Consider the following 14009-nt stretch of genomic DNA (forward strand, 5'->3'; position numbering starts at 1 on the left):
CGTGAGGGTTAACACTCCACGACGGTCTCACACGAGCCCCGGATTACAAAAATCATTAGTGCCCGCAAAGATTGAAGCTATGAAGATGGCATCAAAGGAGAAGTCTATTCGTACTTGTAAAGCAAAGCGAAGCCTCATGAAGAGGAGAGGCAAGTCTTCCTCTTTGCATTCACAAAGAGATATTGATGCATACGAAATGGAGATCACGGTATGATCGACACACCTCTTCTTCAATCTACATTTTTTAAGAGAAGAAACTTTGTGAAATATGATGTGATTAAATTGATCCTTTTCTGGTTTTGTATATATATTGGATATGGGAGTGGGTGAGGGTGAGTGAGAGAGAGAGAGAGAGAGAGAGAGAGAGAGAGAGAGAGAGAGAGAGAGAGAGAGAGAGAGGGAGGGGGAGAGAGATAGTAGGAGATAAGAATGTCTATTAATGTTTAGGCAAATAAACTCTTCATTGAGGAGTTTAGGGAAAGAGATGGGGTGCTTGTCCGCTATTGTCGAGTAGACGAAACCTGTCCAAAGTGGAATAGAGCATGGGAGAAACGTGTTGACCTTATCCACCATATCAAAGAGCATCATGGTCTTATCGTCGACGTTCCTCGTAGAGCCGTAGGGAGACCAAAGGGTAGTCAAAAGCCCGAATTGGCTAATGGATCACGGTCCCATAGGCAAGCCAAAACGCGGTTTCAAAGCATCGAGACTCGCATAAAACTTGCCCGAAAGAAGCATTTAAAATATCTCAATGCAATGGTGAGAAGAGATGGCGCTTAAGCTCTTCCTTCCAAAAGATGCCATACGAAGAATGGTTTGCAAACCATGTGCAAAAGGAAATGACAAAGTGGGAGAGTAACATGCCAACTCGAATTGCGAAGATGAAAACAAATATTGCAAAAGGATACGAGAGGATGGTAAGAGATGCTCTCATTCTTTGCTTCAATGCTTTCTAAATTTTATCTTATGTATAAAATTCTAATTTTAAGATTGTTTGTATGCTTAAATGTCTCTCTAGTCAAGAAAATACAAGAATAACAAACATGAGGAAGAAGAAGAAAAGGATATGGATCTATAACAAGAGGATAATGCTCTCTCACCTACTAAGAGTATGAAGAGTGAAGATAAATATACATCATAAATGGAGGATGAGGAACGTCCCCAAACCATATCCCCGGTAATTTGCTAAATATTGGATGTTTTCTTACTTTGTACCCATAGATTGACACGGCTTTATTTTCAATTTTTAACATTTTTGTTTTGTTTTCTTTCTATTCCATTCAGCAAAATGAGGTGATCATGTCGACAATGAAAAATGGTAAAGAAAAAATCCAAACACATATAGACATTTCTTCTCCAAGTGGGAGTACTTATGCGCATGACCTCTTGATGGGCTCAAACACGTCACGGTATGCCCTCTTCCATATAATGGCTCGTTTCCTTTTTGACATAGTATGTAATGAGTGACCTATGCTTAATAGGTCTTCTAAGGGTGTCCCCATCCAATTGTGCTCATCAAGATATGGACTTGAGACAACATAGATGCTAAACTTGCAAGTGAAATTACAAGCAAGAGGGCAAGTTTATGTGCACTCAATTTCTTTGTCATGTAAGTGTTGCTTGGTAGAGTTGATTTTTGATTGAATGGTTTACAAATATGTAGCATAATATGGTCATGACCTTGTAGGTGGATGGAGCATATTTTTGAAGAGGAGGCTCTCAATCATGTTTCGTTCATTAATAGCTTGTGGTTGTCTTTTGTTCAAACCTTGCCTAGTGAGAGGGCAATGCGAAACTACTTTGGCAGAGTTGACCTTTCCAACTGCACGTTCACTTTTTTTCCGATTGTGGATGACTATGGAGATGCAACTAATGTATGATTTATTCGTATGTGTTTACCTCATATCTTACATATATTGTGACAATGTCTTTTGGCAAAGGCCATTGGACGCTTGTTGTTTTTTTCAGTTGCCATGTAGGGCATGTGTCTCACTTGCAAAAAGACAAGAGGGCAATTTTGTTCTTTGACTCGCTTGCCTTGCGAGAAACTGATCGGTATATTATCCCCTTGAAGAGGTATGTGTAGTTCTCCTCTACACTGTTGTGGTGTCGGTGTGGTATTTAAATAAGATAGTGATATTTTGTGCTTTCAGAGTTTTGCAGTATTTTGGAGCTTATACATCTCATCCAGTTCTCAGAAAAGAGCTTTTAGATTTGGAAAATTGTCATGTTAAAACAATGGAGGTATAGGGGGTATTGTGTTGAGAAAAAAATTGATGATTTGGCTTCTATACAAGTTTTGCAATTGATGTTTTTTCTTTTTGTTTAGATTCCAAGGCAAGCAAATACTAAGGATTGTGGGTACTACATTATGCTTGTCATGAAGTTATTGATCAAAGGTGGTGTGAACAATCGCACACCAAAAAAGTAGGTAAGTATATCGTGAGCTTGTGCTTTAGAATGGATTATGATTCTAAAATATGTCAATCACTTTAAATTTTTGCAATTCACTTTAGGATGGTTTATGCTGCTGTGGAGACACTCGAGCTGGAGCTTAGTGCTTGGACACATCGTGATGCTTCATAAATCACCTAGCTATTACCAAGCTGTGACAATGAACTATGGTTTTTGGCTTTGATGAACGATCATTCAAGATCGTGTATCTTTTTTGAGGGATATGCGCATATTTATGTGTCTTTTGAAGAAATGCATACAGATTTACTACTCTTTTTTGTATGACCAGATTCAAGGGTGCTAATGAGAAGATTTGGTTTGTTCTATGGTTTACGCTTTGGCCTCTTCATCAAGGCTTTTGTTTTGTGTGGTATAGTAGTGGTGTAAAGAATGACCAATGTTGTGATCAACCTAGTGTATGGTTTTGTACCTGACATTTTTTCTTTTAGTTTATGACTACATTCAAGGAGTATAATGAGAAGATTTGGTTTATTTTATGGTTTATGATTTGGTCTCTTCATCAAGGCTTTTGTTGGTATGGTTTAGTAGTGGTGTAAAGAATGAGCAATGTTGTGATCAAGCTAGTGTATGGTTTTGTATGTGGCATTTTTTTCTTTTAGTTTATGACTACATTCAAAGAGTATAATGAGAAGATTCGGTTTGTTCTACGGTTTATGCTTTGGTCTCTTCATCAAGGCTTTTGTTGGTGTGGTTTAGTAGTGGTGTAAAGAATGACCAATGTTGTGATCAAGGTAGTGTATGGTTTTGTACCTGACATTTTTTAGTTTATGACTACATTCGAGGAGTATAATGAGAAGATTTGGTTTGTTCTATGGTTTATGCTTTGATCTCTTCATTAAGGCTTTTGTTGGTGTGGTTTAGTAGTGTTGTTACATGAAATGATGTGCTATACAATCTTACCATCATCAACTTTTAGAGATTTGGTTAGATCTATGGTTTATTGTTTTGATGTGGTTTTAGGGTGCCTCAACTCACTTCTTTTAAATAAAGAGCATTAGAAGAAATCCATCTTAGAAAAAGAGATGAGTAATTAAACTTAGCGAGGGTAGAAGAAACCAAATGGTGGTTTTGATTACTAAAGACAAAGGCAAAAAAATGCAATGTAGCATATACAATTGCTTTTGGGTGCAAGGTTTAGATCAAATAATTAGAGGGTTGTGAGGATCTTTTTGGTAGAAGGGTAGTACCAACATGCTAAAATAAGTCAACAAATTTTAAAAAGGTTTTAGTAAGTTGTTGAGATTTGATGTGAGCTTGTTGTGTTGTAATAATTGCAACATAAAAGATAAGTTAACGTTCTAGTGTAAGTACTCTCTCTTTGCCAAAATCACGTTTACTTTTGCACAACATCTCTTAAAGAGCTCTGAAAATAACTTGAGAGCAAGTAATATGATTGCTAGTAAATTCGGGCTGCAAATTTAGTAAATTCGGGCTGTAGACAACTTCAATTTGGTATGCTCTTAGGAATTTTGGTAAATTCTTGTTGAACTATGGTAAATTCGGGTGTAAATTTGAAGAACCAATACATAACCACATAACATGAATGAGACTTATAAACTAAAATTATAGAAGTGATAAGCATCCAAATTCTTATAAAAGCTTGGGTAAAATTTAGAATAATTGCATTTGAGTTGTAGGATTTAAGGTGGTGTACATAAGAAAGATCCTCATATTTGAGGCTTGTACCTTACAAGTACTGCCATCATGGCTAATAATAGTGAGAACACGCTCAATTCCCTGGTCCTCCTTCCCATGCTCACAAGAAGCAATAGTGGCACAAAAGCTACTAGGTCCACTGCAAACTTGAACCCCCCACCCAATAAGCCCTTGACTATCCTTCTCTACACAATGTCGACTAGTCAAGGGCAATAATGTGTTACATGTATGGCAACAAAATGTAGCTCCAGGATCCACTAATTATGTCTTTGTACAACAGTGAGGACAATAAATACGAGGAGTCTTATCAAATTGAACACGATTACGACCTCATTGTTGTTTTCTACGAAGAATACCAGTTTGGCGAGCGGGCTTCTTAGGGTGGGTGATTGGTCCCTTGATGTCTCCTTCATTCAAAGCCTCACAATCTACTTTGCGCTTTCTGTGGCCAAGACGAGTTTTAGTGATGTGTGCTCGAACTTGGTGGATGCTACCTCACATTGGCAGTTGAATTTTGTTTGGACTGATTAGTGATCCAAGTGTGTCTCTTGCAGACTTCAGTTGATGCATGGCAATTGTCATCTCTCTAGAAATTTTATTTGGAATCTGTTTCTCAAGTGAATGAAGTATCTCCTTGATATCTTGTAAGCATTCATTTGCACCCTTGTCTTGATCAGATGCATCATTAGCATCATTCTCCATTTTGTCCATCCTTTCATTTGCCTTATCCACGATGGGAAGAATAGCATTGAAGTGTTGAAAGCACCGAGTAGTTATGAGATGAATACCATGTAGGTGCTTGCATTCAGTGCTCCAATCCGGGCTCGCAATAGTTGGCTTGCAAGCTAACATTATACCACTGATTTGGGATACTTGTGCTGAGTATTTTGAATTGTAACGTCATTTCATTGACAACCACTAGACATGATTGGTCTAGCATATACCTTTGCAAAATTTTCTCTCCCTCTTGAAGCTTGATAGTATGTTTCCGGGAACAACCTTGAAGTCCAAATCTACCAGAGTCAGATGCACACATTAAACTTGTGAACAAGCATGTCATTCCATAGAAAAAAATGGCATACATTTGCAATAATATGATCTTTGTATGACTTTAACTATCCTATTTCTTGCTTTTGCATAAAGAACCTAAGCAATGTTCCACCCATGCAATTTCCCATCTTGGAAATCATCCACTAGTGCATGTATTAGGTCCACAATAGAGCGATTGATGTGTGCTTCCAATAGACTGTACTTGATATATTGCCACAATCCTTCTACCAAGTTTGTGGTGTCAACATTACCATGGGAAAACAACATTTTGGCCATCGTGATCTCCACATACAAAACTTCTTGCACCACCCATTAGTGACATAGTGCACCACATTCAGAAGGTTTGAATATCGATCAAGTAATTGTTGATATAGAGCATCAAAGCCATCTCACTTGGACACTGCATGAGATTTGACATTTCCATGTATAGATCTCCTCGTAACTCTTTTGGAGCCTTCAAGCATAAGAGAGAACATTGAAAAAGCAAAAAGTTAGACATCGAACAACTTGGGAAATGTAAGGAGCCTTTACCTGCGGAATGAAATTTTCCACCCATGTTTTCTTAGCATGAAACCAACATAGAATAATGTGACATGCAATTTGACGGTGTGGCCCTTCTACTGGCATTTCCCAACAATGTGGATCTTGATCGATCACATTTGAAAATGCTTCTAGTTCCTATTGTGACTTGTCTATGACGAGTGCAGCAAGCCGAATGCATCCCATTCTTGAAAATATCATGTTGAGTGTCACCTCCAAAGCAATAACATCATGATGTGCCCCTGCATCCATTGTACATAGCATGAACCATAACGGGATGCCTTGTCCAAGTTGGTTGGGTAGCACTGTTGCAAATAAGGGAAGACCAAACACATTTGTCTTGAATGTGCTTTTAATCACCCATGAATTGTTGGAAGAGAATCGCATAGCCATATGTAGCATCCAATCATCTTGTATAATTAAAATGAATGGTTTGTCCTTTGGATTTTGTGCGGTTGGATTAGAAGGCTAGAATAGGCCACCTGCATACATAGAACATGTCAATAGAATACTAGCAAGATACTCATGGGGAAGAAGCGGTAGATTTACAACCTTTTTTTGTTTTCGTAAAGCTGCAACCTCACTATGCATGGTCGCCCAATCATCATTAGGGATTCTACCTGTACACACAACCACGATAAATAAAAGCAATGATATACACCTCAATAATGGCAAAAAAATAAGGTTGACCCTACCTTCAATGCATTTTTGATAGGACAACATTTGAACCTCCTTCGAAATCATAAAGAACCAAAATATGATTTGATCAAGCATGGTAGCTCTCTCCCTTTGATACCTTTCCTTAGATAGTGACATTTGTGCAATCCTCAACACAACATTTTACAATAGATGGTGTACTAGCAAATGATAGAGATCACTTCTACTACCCGGGACATGGCCATCATGATTAGGGTAAATCTGTATAGTAACCTCATCTTTATCATCACTCCTTTGCACTTGAACTTTGAATGGACAACCACATTTTTTTGATGTTCTAATTCTCTTCTTCTCTGAACCGTGACGCTCTGGCTTTCCACCTCTATGACAAATGTAGTCAATCACAAGAGTTGTCGAATGTTGCTTTCTAGTAGATCGCACCATAACTAGTCTTACTTTGTGCTCAATCATTAGTTGCTCTAGTTGAAAATCCAAATTGGTTTTGAATGTACTTATTACATATGATGGAACCATGTTAAGATCAAACTTGCATTGAGACACCACGTTAGTCTTCTTTTGATGGGTACATCCATAAGAGTTGACAAAATCTTTGACGTAGGATATGCGAATCCCATAGTGGCGGGCATCAATGCACCATGTGGACTTCAATGTATCAAGTGTGTTAGCAAGGTCTCTATGACAAGATGAGCCATCTATGTGATGTCCACCCTCAACAATGGTTTGTCAATCCTCCACACACGCGATTCTCATGGATGGGTTGAGTTTGAGACAAATACAAAGCGAGCTATTTTCTTCTTCTCTTAAGCAAAATGTCTCTTTCATTTTGCACCACTTCTTAAGATCAAGCATCCCTCTATGATCAATCATTTTGAGTGTATGCAAAGACATGGAGATATCCTCATTGAATGATGTGATCATTAAAGTATATGCATCTCTATCAAATGAGAAGTACCTGGAAGATATATGTTGAGTCACATCCACTGACATGGAGTCCTTAACATTGGCATTATTAGGGTCTTGTTCATTTTGTGTATGTTCGTGTGCATCATCTTCTTCTTCACTTGAGCTAGTATAAGAGCTTCCCTGGATGCTAAAGTCGTCATCCGCATCATCCGTTTCAACATACCACTCCATGACCACAATAGAGAAGAGTGGAAGGGGGGAAGAAAAAAGGGAATAAGTATTGAGTTGAGGTGTAAGTAGGAGGAAAGAAGGAAAAAACCACACCGCATCCCACCCAAATTTACAGAATAGCCCAAATTTACCAATTTTGAACGTAAGTTCCTCTTGTGTTGATGCCTCACACTACTCACACTACCTCCAAAATGATCATAATGTGAGGCTATGAGCCATATTCTTGCATTTAATGACCACATACTCTCACTTTTTAGGCTCTTACTTCCAAAAGCAATATTTTTCCTGTCATCATTTATTAGCGCCGCCCCACCTCACCTGAATTTACCAAGTTTTTTGAATGCTATTTTTCCCAAATTTACTAATCGTCGTTCGTGAAAATCGACGGCCAGCCCACCTTGATTTGACTCTTTTACCCCCTCCACCCTTGATCCCCTCCATTTAACGTCGTGCCATATAGAGAGGAGGCACACCAAGACTATCTTGGTTGCTGTATTTCTCTCCATCAAGTTGCTTGCTGCTCAACCAAAGTGCTGCTTATCACCTTCAGATCATCAAGTTTGCACCTACTTTGCATTGTCTTGCAAAATTGGCTGCCTTGCTGTGCTCTCAGACAATAGCCACCAAGGTCCGATCTCTTGCATCACCATTTGCTGCTCTATCATTATCTGCATTGCTCGGCCTCAACCAGTTGTTTTTGCCTCCATAAGCCATCGACAGACGCATCGACGCAAATCTTGCACACCTCAAAGTTCCCACTGCCCTGCTTCACGCGCCAACGGCATCTCACCTTTTTGCCTCGATGCCCACCTGCTGCCCGCCAGCGGATACTCTCTGCTCGTTGCACATGTGAATGTTTGCAACCATTAGTTGCCATTGATACTCCGCCTTGCAACCTGCTCGATATCACCTGCGATCAGCTTCTTCGCCATTTTTCCTTAAAAATTGACACTAAGGTTCAAAGCGGCCGTTCTCACACTTAGAAACTTTCTTGGCCTTGCATTTTTGAATCTGAGGTTCCCACCTAGTGGAGGGCAACACACCAAAGCCGTATGGTCTCATAACTTGCTCATTTGGCACTAAGGCCCTGACTTCAAACTGAGTAGTAAGAAAGGATTTGAGAATTCCTCTATTCATACATTCATCATAGTGCTCGGTCGGCAAGAATTGGCACATTGTGTGTGTGTGTGTGTGTGTGTGTGTGTGTGTGTGTGTGTGTGTGTGTGTACGTGCGTGTGCGCATGAAGGCACTACAAATACAAGCACACAAGCGATAAAAGACATGTATGTAATATTTGTGCGTGAAAGCACATCACAAAATGGGTTCTAAACACTGCCCAAAGGAGTTCTTCCTCGTAAGACCACCCATTATCACAAGCACACACAAACACACAAAATCAAGTGAATGTGTACTTTACACCATCAACCATGAGGGCCGCATCCTTGACATTTTGGACCAATGAAAATCAAGAAGAAGATCACGACATGATGACAATACATGAAGATGACACCAACAATAACAACAACAAACGAAGAGAACATGAAGATGAAGCAAACAACAACCGATGACAATGACAATATAAAGATGCTTTTGAAGAGGATACACATGATGACCTCTTCCCACATGAATGAATGAATGAATTTTTTGTCCTACCTAGGAACCATAACGATGAATCAGGTTGAGAACCACTATGATGTATCATGGGACATTGAACCATGGTCGCTAAATCCATTGAGAATCGCCACGATGTGTCCGTTTGAGAATCGTGAAGTGTTAAATCCAGTGAGAACCTCCATGATGTATCAGGTAGATGAATCATGTTAGGGAGTACACCATGACATGAACATATGAACCCAAAAACAGATGAAGTCTTTATAAAACCTCAAGTTTGGCTTAAGGGGACGATTGTTAGGGTAAGCCCAACTTGTCGCACCATATGGGAATTCCCTCAAGCGACCTAAGAATAGATAAATGATGAGATGGTCCAATAGCAAGAGTGTGACCTCTCTAGCCAATGATTGTACTAAGTCTACTTAAGAGGATATTCTCTGATGAATATATTTGCACTTTTTAGTTCTATCAATTGTGGCTACTCTCTCTCTCTCTCTCTCTCTCTCTCTCTCTCTCTCTCTCTCTCTCTCTCTCTCTCTCTATGCTCTTGCCCTTGGCATAGTCCTAACCCTAATTAGCATTGCTCTAGCCCTAATCCCAACATCATGGTGAGCTTAAGGCTTCATCCATCATAGCCTAGCTCACTAATAACGCCGAGGGTTGAGCATATGTGCTCCTCAACAGCAAGGATATATATAGTGGATATGATGGCAATGACAATGATGATGAATGTAGAGACAGAATCATGAGGGATTGAGATGATAAAATTCTAGCTCTTCAAAACGGCATCAACCATAGAAACTAAAGTTGGTTTAATGTTTATTAAAGTTCTTAAAGAGCTTTCTATCTGAAATGTAGTATCTCGGAACATGTTGATTATAGGATCTACCTAAATAGTGTCATGGACTTAAATATCAAATTATCAAAGAGAAATTCAGGTCCGTCATTTTGTTTTTGAATACCATGAGTATGTAGTAGGAAATGAACTACGGGACATGGCACGCCTTCTGTTTCTTATAAATTTGGGAGAGACACGGTGCCGACTATAAGGACATGGGGACTGACATGCTGATCTCCACCCAGCCATGTCCTATATAGACCCCTGGCCTTCTAAATATAAGGACCCCCTTGACTGTATGTCCATCCTGGCCCTTGGCCCTGGCCCTTGGCCCTGGCCCTTGGCCCTGGCCCTTGGCCCTGGCCCTTGGCCCTGGCCCTTGGCCCGGACCCGTGCCCTGACATTACTCCCCCCTTAAAGAAGAGTTTTCGTCCTCAAAAACAAAAGTCGAAAACTTCTTAAGAACACTAATGTTTTCTCAAATGGCACCTTCTTCAGGTCGGTTGGAGCGGAACCCGGTTCAGTAGGAGATTCAATGAAACCAAGAGTAACATCTTGATTTTCTACATTGTTGTCCACTTGTAACCATCTGATGGTACCGGTTCCTATCCAAACGTAGTGTGTAGACTCCATTTAGAACACTCGTGAGCATGGTAAACGAGTTTATCACAACACAGGTGTACCAAAAAGAGTACCTCTTGTCACTTTCCATGAAAGTAGCATGCTGACATAACTCATCAGCCAATTTGAAGTCCTTGACTTTGTCCCAATTTTCATCATCAGTAAACAACCCCACCCTAACCAGTGTTCAAGGTTGAGAACCTGAGTTATACATGAAGAGACTACCTAGTCGCAACATGCGTTAACTGATAGTAAGTAAACTCCAAAAAGAGCATTAAATGCTTATGAATTTGATTTCTTGGTGCTAATGGACACACTTTGCATATCCTTGAGCCCAAGATTACACTTTGAAATCTGTCAATCCCCTTGGATACTGACAGTCCTGAGGTGTGTTTCCCCCACGGTTTACAGATAGTCTTCCCAGACGACTGGTAAACGGGAAATTACAATAGCGTATAACATTGTTGAGGAATCAACAATGTGCGAAATAACCATCGTGGTTAACTTAAAAAATCCACAAACACCCAAACCGAGTCATGACCTCGATTGGTGATTTAGTAGACTCAAAAGTAATCTCATAGAGATAGTGCACATAGAGTGCCAAATGCTTCATAAGCAACAACCTGAGGAATATGCATGCCGTTCCAAATCAGCCTGTGCTAAACACTAGGGCCCATAACACCTAGTGTGCATGCATTTAGCAAAAACTAACCCGAAACTGTATATCCATAAAGATCCTTGCCAATACGTATGGCAAATGTGATGCGCCTAGTACACATTAAAGAGGAATGTAAATAGTTCTGAAAAGAAACTAAATACTTTCAGTTGCAATCTTTTTGCAAGCCTTGCGGAAACGTCTGAACCATAATAGAAGGTGAAACAATGATCACTTCTAGGTACAAACAATGAAAATTTTTCATTTACAATTTAGAGCCTTGCTATATGTATAAACAACCATCTGTAATGTTGTTTAGCAGTACTTGTACCTTAACAAGTCATTCTAAGTATCCGACAATTTCTGGCCACGAAATTTCTCTTGATACGTCGTGCTAAAAATGGTCTAGAAAATAGATGTGACCAGCACTTAGGGACTTTGTCGTGACACATATTTGAAATAGGGGCGCCAGTGTCAGTCCCAGAGACTCATATTCACCACATGTGGAATATGTCTCAACTAAGGATGTCTGAAAAAGAACATCCTACAAGTACAAGATGTACTTGTGTGTGGAGGTATCTCTAAACACTTTACAGGAGTGAGAGGGACCCTCATTCATTGCTCCACACTGGCTAAACCGAACTCCTGGAGTTCCTAGACCATGTTGTATCCTATGTGACAACATGTGCCAAATTGAACCCTACAAGTAGGTTCGTAATAAGGCAGAAAAATAGATTGGACACTTGGCCCAAAATACTTTGTGCCGACATGCCCTTGGCATGGCTCTGTAATATTCAAGCGTACTTATACGTCTTGAAAAACCAAGCAAAGCGTACTAACAATGGAATAACACCAAATCCATAGATGCGTACCTAGAGATTTGAACGTATTGTTCACTTACCCATATTCAAACGGAGAGGAGCACGTCTCCTACCTGAAAAAACAAAAAACATGGCACTGGGAACCATGGGTGTTGCCCTTGCAATCCAACCCCTTTGGTTAAAATCTACATAGTCAAACCCTTTGGTAAGACCCTTTGTAGAAACTGCGCAAATAGCAGGTAACGGTAACCAACATAGTTAACCGTGTAGATGATGATTGGAATCAACTTAAGAAGTTGAATTTGTCCACTACTGTGTGGTAGATTGCGGAATTCTTTCATTGAAAGTATAACTGGGAGAGATCAAACTATGATCCTCAATGCTTATGGGATGATTTAGCAGTCGCCCGCCGGGTCGTACCCTAAACAATATGTCCATAGACACTTTGTAGTGCTATAGAAAGAGCAAGGAATCCACACAAGTAAACGGCCTAGCTCTTAGGGACAGCCATGCTGTCGCAACTGATTGCTGCATTTATATTGCCTTGTAGAGATCAGCTGCTGTGAGTTAAATATTTATCAAAAACTCGACTTGAGTGTCGCACTAAAAAAATGTAGTGCAAAAATGTCACCCTAAAAATCCGTAATGGCAAGGCTCTTGCTTGTCCATTAACGTCGATGTGTACTCCCTTGGGTAGATCTTGAAAACAATCACCCAAAGAATGCCAATAGTCGGGTCCTACCTGAGATCCAGTGTGTGTGGCTCATAGCCCTTGTGGAAATTAGTGTTCAATCGAGGAACCGATGAAGACTAATTTAGTTGGCATCTTGCCCAATTTCTAGTTGAGAGTTAGAGTACCTTGTCTCAGGCTGCCTCACTAGCAAAACATGTATCAAAAGCTTCTTAGAAAGTTGTCATTATTCTTGAAAGAAATAAGAAAAAGAGAGAAAAGAAGAGCATGTTGGGCTGAAGATTTTTTCTTGAATTTCGAGAGTGTGTGCCCAGAACATGTGCTCTTAGGCATCTTATGCCTAATTTGGAGCTTATCCTTTAAGCATACCCCATTTTTCTGGTATGATGCCCTCATCGAGCGAGGTAACAGAAAAACACAAATCAAATCTTGACCATCTACTGTGTATGGGGTCGTGATTGTACTAGGATGACTTGGATAGGGCACTTTGCCGATGTATCAATTCCAAGTGTTAGGTTCTTTTTGGTGGTGTTGTGCGTGGACAACACCCAAAAATCATGTCAAACAATCCATAACTTATCTTGTCCATGTCAAAGTGTCTGGTGTTATAGCGGAAGCATATTGCATAAGGTGGTAAAATTGAATCTACCTAGTTATCATGCCGTGCATGCAGAAACGAAAGCCCTTGGCCAAAGTGATGGCGTCAAATGTGAGAGCTAAAACCATAAGTGTCTTGCACAGATGTATTGGTAGGGAGTGATATGCCATATTTTGGCAGTTCCCCAAACTTGTGTGCCACTGCCCGTGATGCCAAGTCATTGAGCAGTATCTTGGCACAAGGGAGAAGCCTTGCTTCATATTAAATTGGCAAAGCACTTTGGTTTGCACCAAAAAAAGTAATTTCCAAGTAACCAGTTGTCATGAAATTTGGAAGGAAAAACCCATTCCAAAATGGCTTATAGCCGTATCTGCACAGACGCCGTCGTATATCCTATACACCCGCCTGGTACATAATGAAATAACCTGCAAACACATTGCCTATGTCTTCGCAATTTTGTATGCTCATAGCATATGCCAAACACGCGAAGTCACCACATACCCAAGCTTCACACATGAACCAACTCTCCAACATAAGGAGTAAGAGACATAGCGCCTAGCCTAGTCTCATCCAACGTAAGGAGTAAGAGACATAGCGCCGAGCCTAGTCTCACATTGGACAAGCCTTATGTGTCTAACCT

The 14009-nt window shown here is 40.0% G+C and overlaps 1 pseudogene; it reads left to right on the plus strand.

Moving 5' to 3' along the window:
* The first annotated feature begins 1111 nt into the window (after nt 1-1111).
* LOC147439526 (uncharacterized) lies at nt 1112-2586 on the plus strand (annotated as a pseudogene).
* The last annotated feature ends 11423 nt before the right edge of the window (nt 2587-14009 follow it).

Source organism: Adiantum capillus-veneris, chromosome 16, assembly GCF_014529385.1.
Source record: "Adiantum capillus-veneris isolate H3 chromosome 16, ASM1452938v2, whole genome shotgun sequence".
NCBI lineage: Eukaryota > Viridiplantae > Streptophyta > Polypodiopsida > Polypodiales > Pteridaceae > Adiantum > Adiantum capillus-veneris.